Source organism: Protopterus annectens, chromosome 7.part0, assembly GCF_019279795.1.
Source record: "Protopterus annectens isolate FY-2018-M chromosome 7.part0, PAN1.0, whole genome shotgun sequence".
Taxonomy (NCBI): domain Eukaryota; kingdom Metazoa; phylum Chordata; order Ceratodontiformes; family Protopteridae; genus Protopterus; species Protopterus annectens.
Window position 1 is genome coordinate 1,496,378,780 of NC_056739.1, and position 21,175 is coordinate 1,496,399,954.

The window sequence follows — 21,175 nt, forward strand, 5'->3', positions numbered from 1 at the left end:
CGTTATCCTATGGTTTGAAAGCTTCCTATCCTATATAACATTTACAGTATGTGCGCACAACTCAACTGCTAATCTGTGACAGACAATACCTCAAAGGATGTCCTCAAAGGTCGATACTGGTCTACTGTCATTTTCCTTATTCATAAATGACTTATTGTTTTGATTTACACAATGGAAATTGAATCCTTTACACAGAGTATATTGTTGTCACAAACTCAAAGAAGACCTTTACTACAAACCTTTTTGTGATTTGTGTGGAAAGGGGTGACTACTAACAAAATGACAACAAAAGTGCAGTGTAGTACTAATGTTCAGCATTCAGTGAAGAATATATCATATCTCCCCAACAGAAATAAAGGATCCAGCTGATATGCCTGCTCCCCTCACTACAACCTAAATGCATCTTGGGATGCTATAATATCACACTGTTAACCTTTAATAAACACATAGAGAAGCTTATGGTAATTAATAGCATTAACAAGGTGGATAGCTTCAGTTTCTTATATATATTTGCCCAATATGAACTAAAGATCTATGAGCTCCCTTTGAGCTAATGAGTGATTTCAAGAAATTAAGTTATCCTAGCAAATTATATTAGCTTTCTTCATCAACAACTGCTTTATATAAGACTAACAATATTTTTGATGAACAACTAGAAAGAAAATAAGATGAAACATTATAATTATGGTTTACCCATTGAATAGCAGTTCCAACTAAAATACCCTCATTATTATTAAATTAGTATATTACTCTAATATTAACTTTGATTTAACAAGTGCTGAGTCTATTTTTTATATATGTTCTAGAGTTGTGTAGCCCGATAGTGTTCTGGGAAACAGTTTTGAAAATTAAAATAATTGCCAGATATTGCATATGCAAACACTGAAATCTAGTGTAATGAAGAAATTCAGAAGTCTGGTTTGTGGTTTGGAAGAAAAACAATATCAATATATTCAGTAACATATAAAAATGAGACTTCAAATGGTCTTTATGCTCAAAGCCAAGGTGTCACTTAGCTGAAAGAGGAATAAAAGGCAAGGAAAAGCAGGATAGCATGGGTAACAAGTGAACATAGAATATACAAGGTATATCACCAGACAAATACATATCCTAGTTAAAGTGGTGAAAATTAATCTGACAGTAAAACCTTGCCAAAACAGACTATATTGATACTCACTAACAATTAAGAATATAAGTTACTTTTGTTTTCCAAGTCATGAAAATATATCAGGATGCCTTTATTAAATTTCTCTTTGTTGGCCACATCCATTTTACTTGTAGTCCCTTTATCCTTTATTTCAAAGACAACATATAATCGAAGCCCCTGTAACAGCAGAATTGGAGTTGAAGAATATATATAATCATAGGCTCATAGGAAGTTACTAGGCAAATGGCCTGAGGGTCCTTACAAAGCCTAGCCAAATTTTACCCCTGTTACCATGATCAGCATCTATTGCTCCTGTCCTAGAGGGACACAGGTGGAACCCCAGGGGTTAATTTACAGTTATCCATCCAATCGTCTACATTGTTTTTGAAGTGGGACAATGAGGTGCTCTGTTTGATGTGAAGTGGGAGTTTATTCCAAAGGTGTGGTAACCTCTAGGATACAAATCTGTCCTTCCAGCAGGTTCTATTAATGTCACATACCAAGTTAAGGTCTTTAGTGCGAGTAACCCAGGTACCATTGTCTTATGGAGATGCAGCATTTTCAATAAAGCAGGGTCAGAGATTGCCTTGTATGCAAGGCAGAGATCGCCTCTGAGTAGTCTGTAAAAACCAAAATAAAGTGACATTGATTTTAGCTTATCCACATAGGATAGCTGCTGAAGACCTTGAATTTTCTTTGTGAGGAACCTCTGTGGTCTCTCCAGTTGCTGCAGGTGCTTTGAAAGGTACATGCCAAAAGGGGAGCTGTATTCAATTATTGGCCTAATAAATGAAGAGTACAGGGAGGTGATAACATCACTTTTTCTTGAGGCAATGCCTTTACTTATGAGGTGAGCCATATAGAATGCCCTTTTTACCACTATGGAGACATGGTGATAAAAGGCAAGGTTGCTGTGAACCTGAGTGCCCAGATCTCTCACCACTGTGTAATTTCCTAGGGTATTGCCATTGATCTGGTAATTTGCAGGAACATCACTCTTGCTGAAAGTGATTATAATGCATATTTTGCATTGCGTTTGAGACCATGACTTTGGCAGCAGTCATTTGTTTGCGCAAGACCTTCTTGAAGGATGATGACATCATTTGGAGATTCTATGACCACACCCAGTTTGCAGTCATCAGCAAACTTTGTCAGCCACAGTCCCTTGGTTTTAGCTTGTACTTCAGAGAAATAGATTCCAAACAGTAGATGTCCCAGGACTGATCCCTGTGGAACACCACTGGTTAACAGGTCTGCTATTGGAGGTGGATTCCCCTATTTTGACTGGATGGGTTCTGTCAGAGAGCCAGTTCACAACCCACCTTACAATATAAAGGTTGATGTCTAGCTGGGAAAGTTTATCAGTGATGCCTGAGTGAGGGACAGTGTCAAACACCTTGGCCAGGTCTAAGCAGGCTGTATGCACAGTTTTCCCTCTCATCTAGGGCCCTTGTGACTGTCTCGAAGAAGTCCACCAGGTTTAACAAGCATGATCATTTCTTGGCAAATCCAAATTGGTAGGATCTAGTGTTTGGAGATTACCTATATCTTTGTTGATAGGGTCCATGATGATTCCCTCCATGGCCTTGCAGAGAAGGCTAGTCAGGCTAACAGGTCTGTAGTTCCCGGGGTGTAGAAGCACCAACTTTGTGCAGGGGGATAATGGTGGCTGTTTTCCATTCAGCCAGGATGAATCCGGGGCTTAGACTGTGACTGCAAAGAGCAGCCAATGGTGATGCTAATTCTTATTTGAGCCCATGTAGGACACAGCCTGGAATGTTATCAAGTCCCATTGATGCTTTGTTTTTGGCCTTAGAGAGGTTGTTTACAACCTGCTCTTTAGAGATACAAGGTAGGGAACAGGTGGTAGGGATGTCATGAAATACATGTGGTGAGGGCAGGGGAGTGAAGTTTTTATTTAACATGTCAGCTATCAGGTTAGTTATGTCCACCGGCTCAGTGTATGTGTTGCTATTAACTACCAGGTTGATGCAAATCTGAGCCTTACCTTTTAGGTTACGGATGCAATTAAAGAACCCCTTATGGTTGTCCTTGGTTGAGGAAGCTAACTTGGCTTCACAGTTTGCCTGGAGGACTTCACAAGATGTCTTATTTGCTTATTTAAGTTGAGGAGGGAGTGTCTCCAGTTTAGAGCCAGCTCCTTCTTACTTTTGGACAACAGCTTCTTCCTTTTATTGTAAAGCCTGTTAATGGTGGTTGTCCACCAGGCAGGTTTGCTTTTCCTTGAAGAGCTTGTTTTGGTCCTAACAGGTACTGCCGAGTCAATGCAGTTATACAGGTGCTTGTATAGGGCATTGCTGTAGATCTCAGTATAATTACCAGTTCTGTCTGAGGGGAAAGGTGTAATGAAGCTATGTATACCATCCTGTAAGAGGTTATAGACTGCTTTGGAGAAGTTTTTTAGTCTAGTTGCTGTTGGGGGAGGGTCAGGTGTGATAGTTACCTCAAATGAGACTGATTTGTGGTCAGATCTCTCCAGGGATGAACTCACATTGGGGGAGCTACAGTGGTCTCTCATATTAGTAAGCACAAGGTCTAGGATGTTGGTGGTGGGGGTGTCAACCAGCCAGTCCAGGGCACTGAAGTTGACAAAGTCGAGGAGCCTTTGGATAAGTGAATTTGAGCATAAGTAATTCACCCAGTCAATGCTAGGGTAGTTAAAGTCTCCCAAAACTATGGTGTTAGGATGTATCTTGATAGACTCAAGTTGATCCAAATAGGCAGAGTGAGTCTCCTGATTCATGGAGCGAGTTCTGTAACTGGCAATGACTTGAATGACCAACAGTTAATTGCATATGAAGTACCTCTAGGGCATCACACTGTTTAACCAATCTGGAGGTGTATTTATCCTTGATGAATATTAATACACTGCCCCCTTTAGTTTTCTTGCTTTCAGTTTGTGGTCTGAACGTGTGGAAGGAGGTGTAACCAGGTATGGCTGGGGTGCTTTCCACAACCTTGAACCAGGTCTGTGTGACTGCGTAAATGTCTGCAGGGTGAGGACTGTTTCCAGTGAGTGCAGTTTCATGTTAAGACTCCTAGTGTTTAGCGACATGACCTCAAGGTTATTTTTTGTTGGTAGTTTTACATTGGGTGTTTTCTCCTTGTGACACTGACTAAAAAGGCACTATAGGGGTGGCAAGAGCCTTAGTCAGTAACCAAAATCCCAGAGGTGACAGATGAAGACCATCTCCAGCAACGTAACAAGGTCTGTCAATCATGTCATCCCAGGCTGACAGATACTGAATCCCCTTCGAATGATGGTGATTTTAATACAATGATGTAATCTATCCTGTTTTAATAAAGAGAATAACATAAAGATTATTAAAATATTATATATATATATATATATATATATATATATATATATATATATATATATATATATATATATATATTTAGAGAGAGAGAGAGAGAATAGGTCTATACCTATTTATCTAAAGCAACTTTTCAGTCATAAATCATAAATATATCTGCAGAAATTCAGAATTTACTGTTGCTTATTATTTAGAGCTAATTAAATAAGAAACCATAAGAAATAATGTGATATATGAAGCACTCACACTAGGTGGAGCCAATTGACCAAGCTGAACATATTGTACGTAAGTAACATTGGAATGTAAAATTTGTATGTCATGGACATTACTGTAATTCATTTAAAACCTAATTTATATGTACATTAAAAATTAAATGATTTAAAACTAAATTAGATATACATTAAAAAGGAAATTATTTAAAAAAACAGTGTTCTAAAACAAGTGACAAAATATGAAGAATAACAGAAACATTATTTATAAGCTATGCAACTAGAACTCTTCCTTTAACATGTATTATAACATATTGCAATCAAATTTTGTTGATAGCAAATGACATTAATTCTTTGTGGTATTCTCATATGTATTATGCAACTGTGTAGCACAGGTCAGCCACAGCCCTACACAATGCACAAAAGCACAAAAATTCTGAGTAGTCCTGAGAATGTTGGTACACACACATTTTCTTTACCTGGATGAGAGCCAGTAGAAAATAGGCATGCAACTGAAGTTCCACACGATAGTTTAATTTAATTTTGTTTTGTTTTATTTTATTATTTTGCTACCCAAGCAAACCCATTCGACACAAGCCTTCTTTCAGAGCTAACCAGGGAATACTATCTAGTTAAGTTACTTGCTCAGAGTCACACAGTGGGCATATAGAAGCTGAAGCAATCAAACCACAGGCAACAGGATAAATCTAATTAACAGTCCATAGTCTTAATTCTCTGCTCTAAACTGCCATATTTTATGATTTATAACCATGTGAATTGGGGAGTAAGGTGTATAGGCACTGCCAAAAGTTATGGGAATATTATAAAATCAAAAGTGGGACTAGCCATGCAAATAACAGTACCAATGTACCTGATGTACCACAATGTACCATAAAATCAATGTTGTACTAAGCAGAGCAAGGCTAAGCAAATAGTAAAATATATCTGAGCCTATGATGTTCCTAGCACAGCAACTGGGTGAGTCGAACACGATCTATTGTGGCCCACCAACTGTGACACAATGGAGCTGTAGCTAATGATACCTAAAGCAGCACCAGATTGCTACATCTGCATACTATACAACTGACCCCTGCTCCACAGCCATGGCAAAGGAGGCTGAATATTTAATGAATTTCTCTCTGGAACAGTGGCTAGTGAGCAATAGACTGTTCTCAGTTGGTAGAATAACATCTGTTTGTTGCTTTCATAATGGTATCAAAATACATAGTGCTCCATGCACTACTGACAGCTAGTCTGGCCAACGGTCAGGGAAGACCCTATCTCTGATGATTTATATTATATCACAGTTTTGTAAATTTGGCAGTATCCCTAAGGATTTAAGAGCTTTCCATTAAAAGTGGCATGGGGTCTCTAAAACACAGTACTCAGAATGAAAATAATTTGTTGTGGGATGATTTGTCTATGCCACAAGTTGGATCCTTCTGTTAATGGTTATGGCAGATATTATGTTTGGTGATTAATTCTATGATTGATTTACCTCTATCATATATCAGGGTACTCTGTGTGTGCACATTTTTGGCCTAATACTAGTGTGATTTTGTTTTACTATTCATGCTAACATCATGACCATATATATATATAACATTTCTATCTATCTGTCTATCTATCTATCTATCTATCTATATGTATACATGCATATATATTTATATAGAGTTGTATGTGTGCATTTCATAAAAACAGACATGTTTTCATTTTCATCTTGAAATACTATAAAAAGTTAAAAGGTTAAGGAAAAACAACACACTTTCACAGCCTTCTTAATTATATGGTGTTATATGCCTTTTAAGTGAATAAAAAACAATATTTCTGAAGGTGTACTCTTGCAGAACATGCATAAAACATGCATAAGCAAAACAATTTCAGAAAATCATAAATAATGGATTTAACTAAACAATTCTAGCACATCCTACAAGTCATTAGAGGAGTGACGTGTCAGTATGTCTCACCTGAATTCATCCATAGGGAGCAAAACCTTCATAGCAAGTGGTACAGCTTACACATTAGTTATCCTGGGGCTGTATACATAAGACCTCCTTAACTTTTAACTGAGTTATTTCTAGACAGCTTATAAAACTTTATGTAGGAGATCTGGCTTTTTATGGTGTGAGTTGAATTTTGGTACTTCACGTCTTGTCAAAAAATGAAATTGTCACGGGTACATTCTCCTATAAATTTCTTGTTTGAAAGAGTTAATTTTCTTCTGTAATTTGCAGATGAGCAGGATATTTCATGGAGCATTTTATTCCTTTGAGTCACAACCATTTAATTAAAACAGCTTATTCATTTTTCTGTGTTACTGCCATCAGTGGAAAGTCATTATCAAAATGAACCAGTCGGCCTTTCTGAAAAATGCAACCTTTAGACCATGCAAATTTTAATAACTTCTCTTTATTTCAAAGCTTAAAAATCTGATAACAATTAGAGGTAAAGATTTTATTTTGGAATACTTTATTAACAAATTATGTATGCTTTGGATTTTTTGCTTTTAGTACAAAAGTCTGCTGCGTGTATTTCAGCAAACCATTTGTTAACATAGAACATTATATTCCAACTGTCTTTAGCTTCAGGAATGCCAAATAAATGGATAGGATTACACTTCTTTCCATTTTCCTGCTAATCTAGTTGAGTAAACTAGTAGCTATTTCGAGGTGGGGGGATTTAGTTTGATTTTTGCTTCTAGTAGTTGGCCATCAATATCTTTCAGAAATGTTTCCACTCTACTAACTACCCATTGCATCCATCATTGTTGCTCTAAGATGATTATATTTAGTTCACTATTGTTTTCAAATGGAGATAACCTTATCTGAATACCATTATCAGCTTCTGGTGATTCAGTTAGATTCATTTTTTTCTGAAATTATAATTTACAGGGAACCTTAAGAGTCACTTTTAAGGAAGATGTGTGCTAGTGAACTTCTATAGCTAATAAGAAAGTCAGCAATTTAGTGACAGTGCACTAAGCTGCAGATGATATAATCAGGTACGCAGAGACTGAATCCCAGAATGCCTCCCTATCTATCTATCTATCTATCTATCTATCTATCTATCTATCTATCTATCTGTAGGTGTGGGTATATATCCTGCGTGGCTCTACACGACATGTACAAGAACACTGATTTATGGTTATTAAAACAAATTATATTTTCATATGAGACATTTGAAATATATCAGCGATAGTTAAATGCAATTTCCAAATATTGTCATTATTGCATAATCATTGTTTAATTCATCTTTATATATGCAAAATGGAAAAGCTTTTAAGTGCAAAATTAAAAAGATTTTTAAGTATAAAGCATTCAATAAAGCAAACCAAAGCAAATATTAGAAGAAATAGAAGTTAAAGTGAATGACTGTTTGGCCAGAAAATATCAAATTCCATGACATCTCATGATTTTCCTGCATTTAAATAACCCACTTTGCCGAACATTCTGGCATTTCCCTAGAAAATGTAAATCAGTGTCCCTAGTCATGCAGACTGGCAAAACCTTCTAGGTTACCACTGAAAACTGATATTTGTGTCTACTGGGATTTATCTACCTGCAAAAATTAAGTAAAGTAAATCAATAAAAATATTAAGAAACATTACTCAGTAAATACAGTAATCAGTTTGTGCATCAGGAAATAAACACTCTGAGAAGATATGTAACTTTCTCAGAAAGTGTAGTTGTATAAGTAAATTTAACATAAAAGTAGTCTTAGCTACACGGGGTTATATCCTGCCAAGGGTATAAGAGCTACCCAGCTTCCAAAGCTTCAAGGCACCTTCCACACACTCAAACTCAAAATGAGCTGCCTAAAAGCACATACTTGAGTGCCAAGCCTTCAGAGCTTTCATGCCAATTGAGAGAGGGAGAATAAGTCCTGACAGGACATATCAAGCAGTAAAAAAAAAATATATATATATATATATATATATATATATATATATATATATATATATATATATATATATATACATATACACACATCCTGATATAAACAACACACCAAAAAACAATGGGGATGGAGGGCGGGAGTGGCTATTGCATCAGTGATCGTTCGAACATCTGATGTTGCTGTGGTAAGTTTACTTACACAACTGTACTATGCTCATCATATTGATTACTGCTTCAGTAGCCTTAATTATATGTGTAGATTACCCCAGCTTACATTTTGGAGATGGAAGAGGAAGGGTCCAGGAGCCTCTCGAGAATAGTCCTAGTAAAGCCTGATCTACATGTAGAGAAGGAACCAAGCTTGCAGTGCTTTGTAAAAGTATGTACAGAAGACCAAGTTGCTACTTCTAGAATAGTCTGCCTAGTCTGCAAGGCTATGGGGCGCATCATCATGGAACTCAATAACAAAGACACTAGGAACCTCCAAACACTTGAACCGACCCAGTTCAGCTTTGTTAAGGCAGATCATGCCTACTAAACCTGATTGACTTCTTCGAGACAGTCACCAAGGCCATAGACGAGGAAAAGGTGGCTCACACAGCCTATCTTGACCTCGCCAAGGCTTTCAACACCATTCCCCACTTGGGTATTACAGAAAAACTCACCAGCCTGAACATAAACTCCAACGTCATGAGTTGGGTTGCCAACTGGCTTACAGACAGAACTCACACGGTAAGAATAGTGGGCTCCAGGTCTGACTCTAATCCAGTCACAAGTGGTGTACCGCAAGGCTCGGTCCTGGTACCCCTACTGTTCGGCATATACTTCTCAGAAGTACAGGAAAACACAGGAGGACTATGGCTAACCAAGTTTGCCGATGACTGCAAACTGGGAGCCATAATTGACTCTCCGGCTGACATGGACATCTTCCAAAAGGGCCTTACTGAGACAGACACCTGGTGCCAAAGTCATGGCCTCAAGCTAAATGCCAAAAAATGCATAGTCATCCCATTTGGGAAAAACAAAACACCCACGAATTACCACATAGGTGGCAGCCCCCTTAATACAGAAGAGGTAACAAGAGATCTGGGGACCCAGGTAGATAGTAATCTCTCCTTTGACAATCATATTGCCAAAGAAGTTAGGAAATCCTTCTATGTAGCCCATCTAATTGCTAAAGGGTTCGCATCTAGAAATAAAGAGGTTATAGTGCCCCTCATTAGACCCATCATAGAGTACAATGCCCCATTTGGGATGTATCTCACAAGACACTTCCAACAGCTGGAAAGACCACAAAAGTACCTCACCAAGAGGATTACTGGCCTCAAAGATATGTCCTATGCAGCCTGACTGGAAAAACTCCAGCTGTACTCAGTTGCATATTGCTTACTCAGAGGTGATCTCTGCCTGACTTACAAAGCCATGCCCAACTCAGAATTGATGGACATGCTCCACCTAAAGAAAGTTAAATCACTGCGAGCTACATTCTCTAATGAGCTAAATCTCACCACAACAATAAATAGAACATGCTGGAGGGATAGATTCCTGTCACAGAGACTCCCCATGCTTTGAAACAAAATTCCTAACTACAGTAGGCAGAGCCCCTCACTAACACTCTTCAAGAGAAACCTTGACGAGTGGATGGGTAACAGAAAATACACCCCTGGGATCCCTTCATTGGCTCTTCTTGACAGAGGCTCAGTTAATTAATCAATGGGGTGTCGAAAGCTGACACACTCTGGCTAGGCTTATAAATGCCCTTGGGCAGATAGCCTAGTACCTACCTATGAACCTATGAACCTATAAACCTATGTGTTACTGTTGGGAATACAGTCAGCACTCAGTGGAATATGAAATATTCATCTCTTAACAATGAAATATGTTGAATATACATGCATTAACACCTAAGCAGTAGCTATGAGTGAGAGGTAAAAATTTCAGAACCAGATGTAAAAAACAGTAGCTGTGAATGAATACCTTCTTGCCATATACCATAACTGGTTTGGCAAGGAATTGCTAATGAGCTTTATCCCAAGGTCTTGGGTTCTTGTTTGCATACTGTACAACTCTAACCAAACCACTTAAACAGATCACATTTGCTGGGTTGTCTCTCTCAAAAACTAACAGGTTTTACCTTATTAGTAAATGAGTGAATAAAAAGAGTAAAACTATTGATTTATATAGAATATTTAGACATAAACCTAGGAACTATCAAAGGTAGCATCAATAGTAGTTCTGTAGCTTGGAGAAAGGGAAATAGTCTATAACACATTTCTGACATTCAGTCTTAAAGAAACATACATGCCCCCCAGTCTCACAGAAGCAACTTTTTATTAAAATGATGCAGTCAGCTTACCCTTATTAGTCCTAGCATACAACATTTTAGTTATATTTGAATTTAATGCTACAGGACCTTCACCAACCAGACCCTTGCACCAGTAGTTTTACCTTCTGAAGAGACAGTGTATGAAATAGGTAAGACACACACACACAGACACACACATACACATACACGCACACACACACACACACACACACGCACGCACGCACGCACGCACACACACACACACACACACACACACACACACACACACACACACACATTTACACACAACTGAGTTACCTCTTTAGCAGTGAAAATGCACATTTATGGTGCTTTGCATACATAAGCCAATCATAACTATTTTTACAACTGCGTGTGGTACCATCTTGATTATCTAGCTAAAAAACGTTTTGCCTTTTAACAAATGGTGAAAATTTGACTATGAACACATAAAATATTGGTCAGAGACTATGAATGCTGGCTTGTATACGATTAGAGTTTTATATATGGGCAAGCTCTCTATACCCCCTCTGTGATACTTATAATCAACTGTGATTTCTCAGAAGGTAAATTATTATTCTTACAAACATATAATATCAAAACAGGGGAAAGCTGTTTTTAAAACAATGTGCTCAAATGATTCCAATTCAAGCAACTGTATTCCAGGAAATAAAACGTTCCTCTTACACAAGTCTATGCTTTGCTACTGACAATCATCCTGAAGTAATGCATTTGACTTCCTCACTGTCTACATTACACTTTGACTTGAGAAAGTCATTTAACTGGGTTGCTGTTTATGCGTTACTCTTTAAGAGAGGTAATTGCGCAGGTTCGACCTTATCTAGCTAAACAGATAAAGTGAATAAATGATGCAATGTATTCCTTTTTCCCTCCAGTTTTTGAACACTGTTTATTTGTAGTTACAAGTGTTACTTCTACATTTAATAGAAATCAGAAATGGTTTAAAAGTACTGAGCAACAACAGTTCCACATCAAAAGTAGAAATTCCAACCCTTTGTATTATAATTTCAGGCTTTGAAATACTTGACTTGCCTCACAAAAAAAAAGGATAGTTTTACTTGGAGATAAATGTTAAAGGAGAGCCTTAAAACTTGAAGAGACAACTAAGATATACAATAAGAATGCCTGATCACAGTAAAAATAATTTCTGATCAAGAATAAAATAAATTAAAAGTAATACAATGGGAAGCAATTATAAAGAAATTAAACATGAGAAGAGATTATACTACTTGCAAATATAAGAGCATAACTATGAGAAAGGGAAGAGTTTTTGAATAATATGTCTCTGAAGGAAAATAATTCTTTCTGGCTATGAGAGCGCACTTAGCTTTGTTGTAAAATGTGAAGAGCAGGTGAAGCCAATGACTCCATAATGTCATTAATTCAGCACATATTATCATCAAAGTTAGGAACTCCAAACTGTAACAATAAAGTGTTTTTCTTTTGCAGTCACATATATGGATAATAACCCTAATAATGTCATTGTACTTATGAAAAAATGGTTACAGCCAAATTAGTATGGAGTGATTTTAATGAGCTGCAAGGGCTTAGATAGAATAGTTTCCCTTAGTTCTTGGAACTGATAAGCAAAATACAGAAAAGTGGCACTTGAAGGTTTTCCTGAACAAATTGCTTATGAGTCATTTAACTCAGCAGTGTGCTCATTTAAATTGGAACTTCTCTTTACTTTGGAGCCTCCACAGCTCAGTGTAAGTGTGAAAATGTCATGCATGATTCATTCATTCTAGCCATTTATGAAACCGGCTAAAAAAAGGAAGTGGAACTCATGGAGATTTGAAATTTGCAGATTTCTATTTCATTAACATGTGGTTTGAAATTATTCTCAGAAGTGATCAAATAAAAAGAGAGTTATAATACAGATCTATAATAGCATATAAACCAAAAAACAAGCACTGTCGTTTCCAGGGCATAGAGAGAAGGTAATCAGCTAAACAAAATTCTACACTGGCCCCTATTATAGTTCACAGTTACAATCTTATTGATTAGCTCAATTATTTCATTTATAGAGGTGGTCAAAGCAAATCTACATCTCAATTTCCATTTCCTGGTACTTGATCTGTTCATTAATTCTTCAGAGCACATGTCAGCACAGACAGATATGGTGGCATTATTCAGGACAGGAACAATGTATTCCCAGTCTCACAGCTGTGGCTGCCTCTCCTACTACATCAAGTTAGTGTCAGCTCCCTAAAAGGCTCAACAGCAATATTAAAATAGTTCAAAAACTCCCATGTCCATCCCTCAATATGAATACTTTTATTGTTCCAACCACAACAGGTCCTTGGGTACTTATGGGAAAAGTGATGGTCTTTACTACTTTATTTTGTATTCCCCTTAATATTATTCTTAGATTACCATATGCTGCTACTCCAGATTTGTAAAATGTTCTCAGTTTGCCACTGCGTTTTACCAAACGTATGCATTTACTAGTTCATTTATCATAAGTATGTATATCACTAAACAGCATGTATGTTTTTTGTATCTTGTAATAGTGTAACAGTCCCATCTCTGTTTTTCTGCCAGTTTTTACATGCAATTGCTATGCTTTGGGGATAGACTATTGTTTGAAAATCCATTTCTTAAAGATAAATAGATAGACAGACAGACATATATAGCTAGACAGATATATAGCTATGGATATAGATACGTATACTTTGCAGGTAACTTAAAAGTTTGATACAGTAAAACAATAACCTACTATTATCAGTACAGGAATGACTAGATGTAAGTTTAATGGATTTTTAACTGAATTTCCTACATCTATACAAATGTATGTAGTGTTCTGGTTGTGTCTATCAATGATCTAAATGAGCAACTTGCACATTTTTCTTTTTCCCCATTCATCAAACATCTTTGATATATAGCATTATACTGCCCATAGTTAGACCATGTTCAAAGTGTTTCTACTCTTTCTTTGAAGCAAGCCCAAATCTTTGTTGGGTGTGTCCTCTGCTTCCAGAAGGAATGCAGACTTTGGCTAGATCACCAGGGAATGTAACTTATCATTCTTGTGGTGATTAGCAACAATCTCTAACTGCTGTGTGATGTGCAAGATCTCTTCTTTGTACATAACTTGGAAAATGTACTGTTATAGTAACCTCTCAATCTGTTTCAGCTATCTCAAAATGTAAACATTTGTCTCTACCAGAAGTGGTTCAGCAACCTAATTCCTCAGACTATTCATAAAAATAAAAGAGGAGGACAGAGTTACATTGATTTTATATATATATATATATATATATATATATATATATATATATATATATATATATATATATATATATATATGTATATGTGTGTGTGTGTGTGTGTTGCTTTGTCAAAAAAGCAACATATACAAATACTGAAATAGCACCCTATCAAAAAAAACAAAAAAAAAAAACAAACGTAAACTAAACTCTTTTTTTGCAGAGGGGCAAGCCCCCCTGTGCACCCCCCAATAATTATATATGCCAACTCCGTGATTTAACTATAGGAAGGAAAGAGCAAACTCCCTCACCCCCCACTGTACCACAATCTCACACATACACAAAGCCACATGTTCGATCAGCTGTACTGACTTCTTTTCAGGTTTGACAAGTTGTCATTTGACAATTTGTCTGTCACTTATATCTATATCTATATCTATATCTATATCTATATCTATATCTATATCTATATCTATGTCTATGTCTATATCTATATCTATATCTATATCTATATCTATATCTATATCTATATCTATATCTCTATCTATATCTATATCTATATCTAGAAACGCTCATTAATATAGAAAGAGACCAGCTGGCATAATGCTTCCTATGTCTCCATTTCAAACTCACCCAAGAATGGAGTTGTAGGCAACAGCACAGACTCTAGATGGTGTACTATAGGGGGAAGAGCTGTAGAGACCAACCACCTTGGCTATCTACTGTGTTGTGCAGTATCTTCAAGATAGGAGAACACAGATCACGGACTATGCACCATGGCAGGGCTCGTCACTTGATAGTGTAAAATATGGCTATAGATGATTTGGTTATTTTGACTAATGCTGCCAAATGGGCATGGGTATTTGCCTGTGATAACTGGTTTGAGGACCCAGCCTACTCCAACCTACACCAGGGACCCATGGCAAAGGTGGTGTATGTGCACCTATTCACCAGTGTGTTGCAGGAGAACAGGCTAGAAATAGTGTGGGAATTGTAGTGAAGGAGAAACTTCAGAAAATTCATAATTAGTGACAGACTAGTGGCAAACAGAAACCAGTGTAAGGATAGAGCATTGTTAATAATCTCAGCCAATGCCTCACACCAGGGTTCATACCTCTCAACCTGGATACATCAAAAATCTGGACAAGACCCATGAAAAATAGGTACAAATCTGTACACTGATTAACATCTAATTTGTATACATACTTACGTAACCCCACCCACTCCAATGTAATTGTGGAATACCAACTTTCAAACGCAAACTGAAGAACAGATAACCAAAATATGGCACCAGAGTCCCCCTGCAGCCATTCCAATGTTCCATTACCTGTCGATTTTGCCCCATTTACCATAAACACTAATGTGTGCATACTGCTTTACTTCTACAATGATTATTTGGATTTTATTTTTACATTTTACAGCACAACAATCCACAAACACTAACAGACATCTGCTAAACAAAGCAATACTGTCTCACAATGAAAATAGACTTGGCATTAAAACTTCTCTGCCCTTAAAACTCACATTCATTGAAACGGAATTGAAACCCACACCACATCCAAAGAAAATATATCTGGCCAGTGGTGGATAAAGATTACCTTTGGGCTGTTTTCAAATCATTGGCCCCTTGCACACAAAACAAGAAACATACATGTGTTCTTTTCTTTGATACACCTTCCTGACTTTATTAAGTTATATTCCTTGTATAATACAGCACATTTGCTAGACAGAGTGCATTTTAAATTTATTGTTTGAACATTTTTCCAGTAGGCTGTACTGTAGGCAATGAAACAAAATGCATGAACCAATAATGACAAAACTGCCCAATTCATAACATTTCCATCATAAAAGTTTACTTTCACACCCACATTATAAATAGAATGAAAGCTTTGCAAGCCATAGGCATCTTGCACAGCTTCTCGTACTTATTTTCAATTTCTGTTTTTTTTTGGTTGGGGGGGGGCAAAGGTCAAAAACCAGGGACACATTTTAAACATTGCTTGTATAATTTTGGAAAGCTGCTAGAATAAAATGTTGTGTTACCAACATGCATGTCACTGGCAAGTCTTTAACCCAGGACCCTATACAGTACAATCAGAAGCTTTCTGTAAAATAGGAAGACTGAAACTTAATGGCTGTCATTTAGTAAATTCAGTTCTCACCTCTCATCATAGCTCTCAACCTCTTAGGACAAAAAACATAGACAAACAAAGCCAATAATGGGGGAAATACAAATTTAGTTATCACTTTTCACCGTAGCGCTCAACTCTTAGAACAAAAAACCTGGACAAAGCTCACAAGTGGTGGTGGCTAGGGACTTACCAGGGACACATTTTAAACATTGCTTGTATAATTTTGGAAAGTTGCTAGAATAAAATGTGTTGCCACCATGCATTTTACTGGCAAGTCTTGAACCCAGGACCCCATGCACTACAGTTAGAACAACATACCACTATGCCAAATCAGCAGTTTCCTAAAAAATAGAAAGACTAAAGCTTAATGGCTATCATACAGTGAATTCAGTTCTCACTTCTCACTATAGCTCTCAACCTCAGCACAAAAAACCTGGACAAAGCCAATAATGAGGGAATTCAAATTCAGTTCTCACTTCTCAGTCACCATAGCTCTCAACTTACTTGACTCTTCCAAAATGAGTGCTACTGCCCTTACTTGAATCTTTCAAAATAAGTGCTGCAGCCGTTAATCATTTCCGCTTACATTTGCACTTGATTCCCCCAAACAAAGAACAAAACAAGTGCCGCTGCTGTTAATCAATTTCCGCTCGCATTTGCAGCCTGAAAATCCATTATCCGTTCCTGCCCACAGCTGGAAATGATGACGTGAGCTCCTTGAGCTCAATTCCGACTGGCTGGTAGCCCTGACCAAGCTGAAGTAATCGTGCACATGATGATGTCAGCTCCGACAGTGCAATATTCAAAAAAATTTAAAATAATCAGAAATCTCTTCATTTGGACTCCAAAACTCGGTAAAAAACAAGTAATTTGATATGGTTGGGATGTATGCCAGGGTTGTAATACTAAAGAAAAGAGTGCATTCAGACAGTAGTTGCAGGACCTACTAGGTAACACATGGCAACAGGCATTGATAATGGGTGATCTGTATGCACATATCAGGACAGATATGCTTTAGCAAGAAAGATGCTCACAATATCACATACAAGAGTGGCCAACATGCAACTCAGGTAGACTTTCTCCTAGTAAGGAAAGGGCACTGGGGCAGAATCAATGATTGCAAAGTCATCCCCTTTTGAAACAGTAGACCCATAGCATAAACACTGGCTGCTACAATCAGCTACAAGCAGTGGTCAGAGAAGGCTATATGGTCAATAGAGAACAGGCTGAAAACCTGGAAATTGACTGGAGAGAAAACACAATATTTCAATAAATTATGCAGGGCTCTAGCACCTCAAGAAGCAGAGGGAAGTAGGTGGAGTTGAAAAAGAAGAATGGCAGCACCTCAAACCAGCATGTGTGAGGATTACAGAACAGATATGCAGCTGAGCCAGACATGCAAGTAATACCTCACAAAACTTCCAAACAAACAAATGAAAATAGCTGTAAAAAGGCAAAATAATAAAAAAAAAACGAATGACTAAGAACACAAAATGACTTTATTACATAAAAATCCAACTGGTAAGTGCTTTCATTCCCTTCATGGAACTTCTTCAGACCAAGTTGTATAATGAACAAACTTATTTAAATACTTAATAACATTAACATGTGACCCAAAGCACTTAATGTCTTAACCCTTTCCTTCTAAAAACAACTTTAAAGTTTTCCCTGTCATTTAAACCAAGGTATACACATGCATTCAGCCTGATTTGCCAGCAATATTCTCTCCAATCCAGTTAATCTTCTGCATCAAATTTATGATCAAAACCATTAACTTCATCAGTTTGTTACACATTTGAAGCATGCCTTATTTTTTCTAACAAATGTTTTTGCTTAACATGTTTTGCCAAGGCGTTGCTTACATCAATCTTGTCTTCCGCTTTTATATGTTCATTTACTTGCATGTAGAATTCTCTAATGGTTCTTCCTATATAAAATGCTGGACATAATTCACACAGCGCCATGTATACCACATATTTGGACCTGCAATTATACAAATTATTCAATCTAATTTCAAAGATTCTTGCTGTCACTACAAAATTTTTAACTTCTTTCATATATTGACATAACCTAATTTGAAATTAGGTTGAAGTGCTCCTAGACATTTGAATTTGGGTGCTATTCTGAAAAGATTTAATAGTACTACAGCTGCATCTGAGCCCACATGCAACTTGTTTGATTGTCTTAAAGGACCGGATAATCCATTTTTATTGGAACCTAATTTGCTGAACAACACTGCTGCTATTGAATTGTCAGTAGGTGATATATTCAACACATTAGAAAAAAAATGTGTTGAAATATAAGAGACTACAGTGGGATATTTTACTTTTTGAAGCTTGTTTATCATTAGAGTACCTAGGTGCTTAAGAGTAAAGTTTGCACCTGCAGGAGACCATTTTTCTAAAGAGCTCTTAGATGCTTGGCAAGCCCTGAATGAAAGTACAGGGCTTCACTATGTGAGGCTATTGTTGGAAGAAAACACAAAAACTGTGAATACATTGAATAATATTTATTTTGAGCTATAATAGAATCAAAAATGCTAAAAAAAGGCAATGCAATTGTGGTGCTTAATACATTTTATATTGAAAAAATTACCTTGATTCTAAATGATGGCAAGTTTTGCCAAATAACAACGTGGGCATCTGTTAAAAAAAGCATATGGAATTGTTGATGCTTGTATAGAAAAATGTTTTTTAGATAATTTGATTGACAAAGAAACAGTGGACTTTTTTAGAGTAGAAAAAAGACTTCCTAAAATCCATAAAAACCTGACTTGCCCTGATTTTAGACCAATAGTTGCCAGTCAAGGTAGTAAAACGAAACTTCTAGCCATCTTCGTAGATAAATATTTACAGACGTTGGTCATGCAAAGTAAATATCATATTAAAGATTCCTTTGAATTTAAAAGTTTAGTGAAGAATGTGAAAATAGATGATTCCATGTGGTTGGTTACAGCAGATATTACTTCATTATATACAGGCATACCAAATGTAGAAGGGTTGGAAATGGTGACTAGGGAGCTTCATACTTGAGGATCATTTAATACTAAACAAGTGAGAGTGTTCACAGAAATGTTGGATGTTATTTTATCATATAATTTTTTTGAGTATAATGATGAAATATACAGACAGAAAAATTGTGTAGCTATGGGCGCTGGTATGGCCCCCATCTATGAAAATATAGTCCTGATGAACTGGGAAAAAGAAGTTAGTTTAGAATCAGTTTTTGCAAAACATATCAACATGTACAGACGTTTTATTGATGATTTCTATTTGGGAGGGTTCCAAAAAATAACTCTTAGATTTTATTAAACATGTGAATGAATCCAGGTGTTACATTCAGTTGACATTTAATTATAGGAAGGACAACTTTAAATTTTTGGACCTGAATGCATACAGATCTAGCAATGCTTTAAAAGTTAATATTTATAAAAAGGAAGTGCAAAGTAACAGTTATCACCACTACAATAGCATGAATAAGTTTAGCCTGAAAAAAAAACATAGTGAAGGGGCAATTCACTAGAATAACCAGGTTAACAGACTAGGCAGTATTTTTTTTAAAATAATGTGAAGAAATCAAAAGGAAATTTCAAGAAAGAGTGTACCCCAAGGACATCATTAACATTTCCTGGATGGAAGTAAAAAATATAAGGGAACATAAGGTAGCAAATGTAAATAGCAAGTAAAAATAAAATGAAAAGGATTTTTCCTTAGCATGTGTTTTAGACAATTCACTAGATGAAAGTAAAATCAAAGGAATAATCAAGAATAACTGGAGATTCTTAATGAATTTTCAAGAAATTAAAAATGTTATAGGGGAGACCCTGTCTTTGTCTCTAAAAGAGGAAAGCATTTAAAAGACTTTAAAAAAAGGAATTTATGCTCAAGTATGCCTGATGTTTTGGAAGTGGGGATGAAAAGATGTAACAGTTGTAAGTTATGTCAATATATGAAAGAAGTTAAGAATTTTCTAGTGACAACAAGAAGCTTTTAAATTAGGTTGAATAATTTGTATAATTGCTGGTCCAAATATGTGGTATACATGGCTCTGTGTGAATCATGTCCAGCATTTTATATAGGAAGAACCATTATTCTATGTGTGAGTAAATGAACATATAAGAACAGTAGACAAGATTGATGTAAGCAATGGCTTGGCAAAACACGTTAAGCAAAAACATTTGTTAGAAAAAATAAAGCATGCTTCAAATTTGTAATAATTGATAAAGTCAATGGTTTTAATAATAGGTTTGATGCAGAATATGAACTGGATTGGAGATAATATTGCTGGCAAATCAGGCTGAATGCATGTGTATACCTTGGTTTAAATGATAGGGAAAACTTTAAAGTTGTTTTTAGAAGGAAAGGGTTAAGACATTAAGTGCTTTGGGTCACATGTTATTGCTATTAAGTATTTAAATAAGTTTGTTCATTATACAGCTTGGTCTGAATAAGTTCCATGATGGGAATGAAAGCGCTTACTAGTTAGATTTTTATGTAATAAAGTCATTTTGTATTTTTAACCATTCGTTTTTTATTAGATATGCAAGTAATGTAAATAAGGAAAGCTGGTGATGGAATGCAGAAGTCCAGGAAGTCAGCAAAAGAAAGACAAAATGCAGACAAAAGTGGAAGATAAAAAAGACAGAACAGACTAGGAAGGAATAGGGGTTAGCTAATGAAGAAGCTGAGAGAGGAGTTGGAACAGCAAAGAACAATGCATCAGAGGTACTCTACCAGCTTCTGGAAAGGATTCAGTAGATGCCACAGGGTAAAGAGAGAAAATAAGAAGATAGTCAGACACCCTTCATAAGGGATGCCAGCAGCAACCTGCGCAACAGTTCACAGGACATCTAAGGCAGATAGGAGGAGTACTTCCAGAAGCTTCTGAATGAAGAACACTT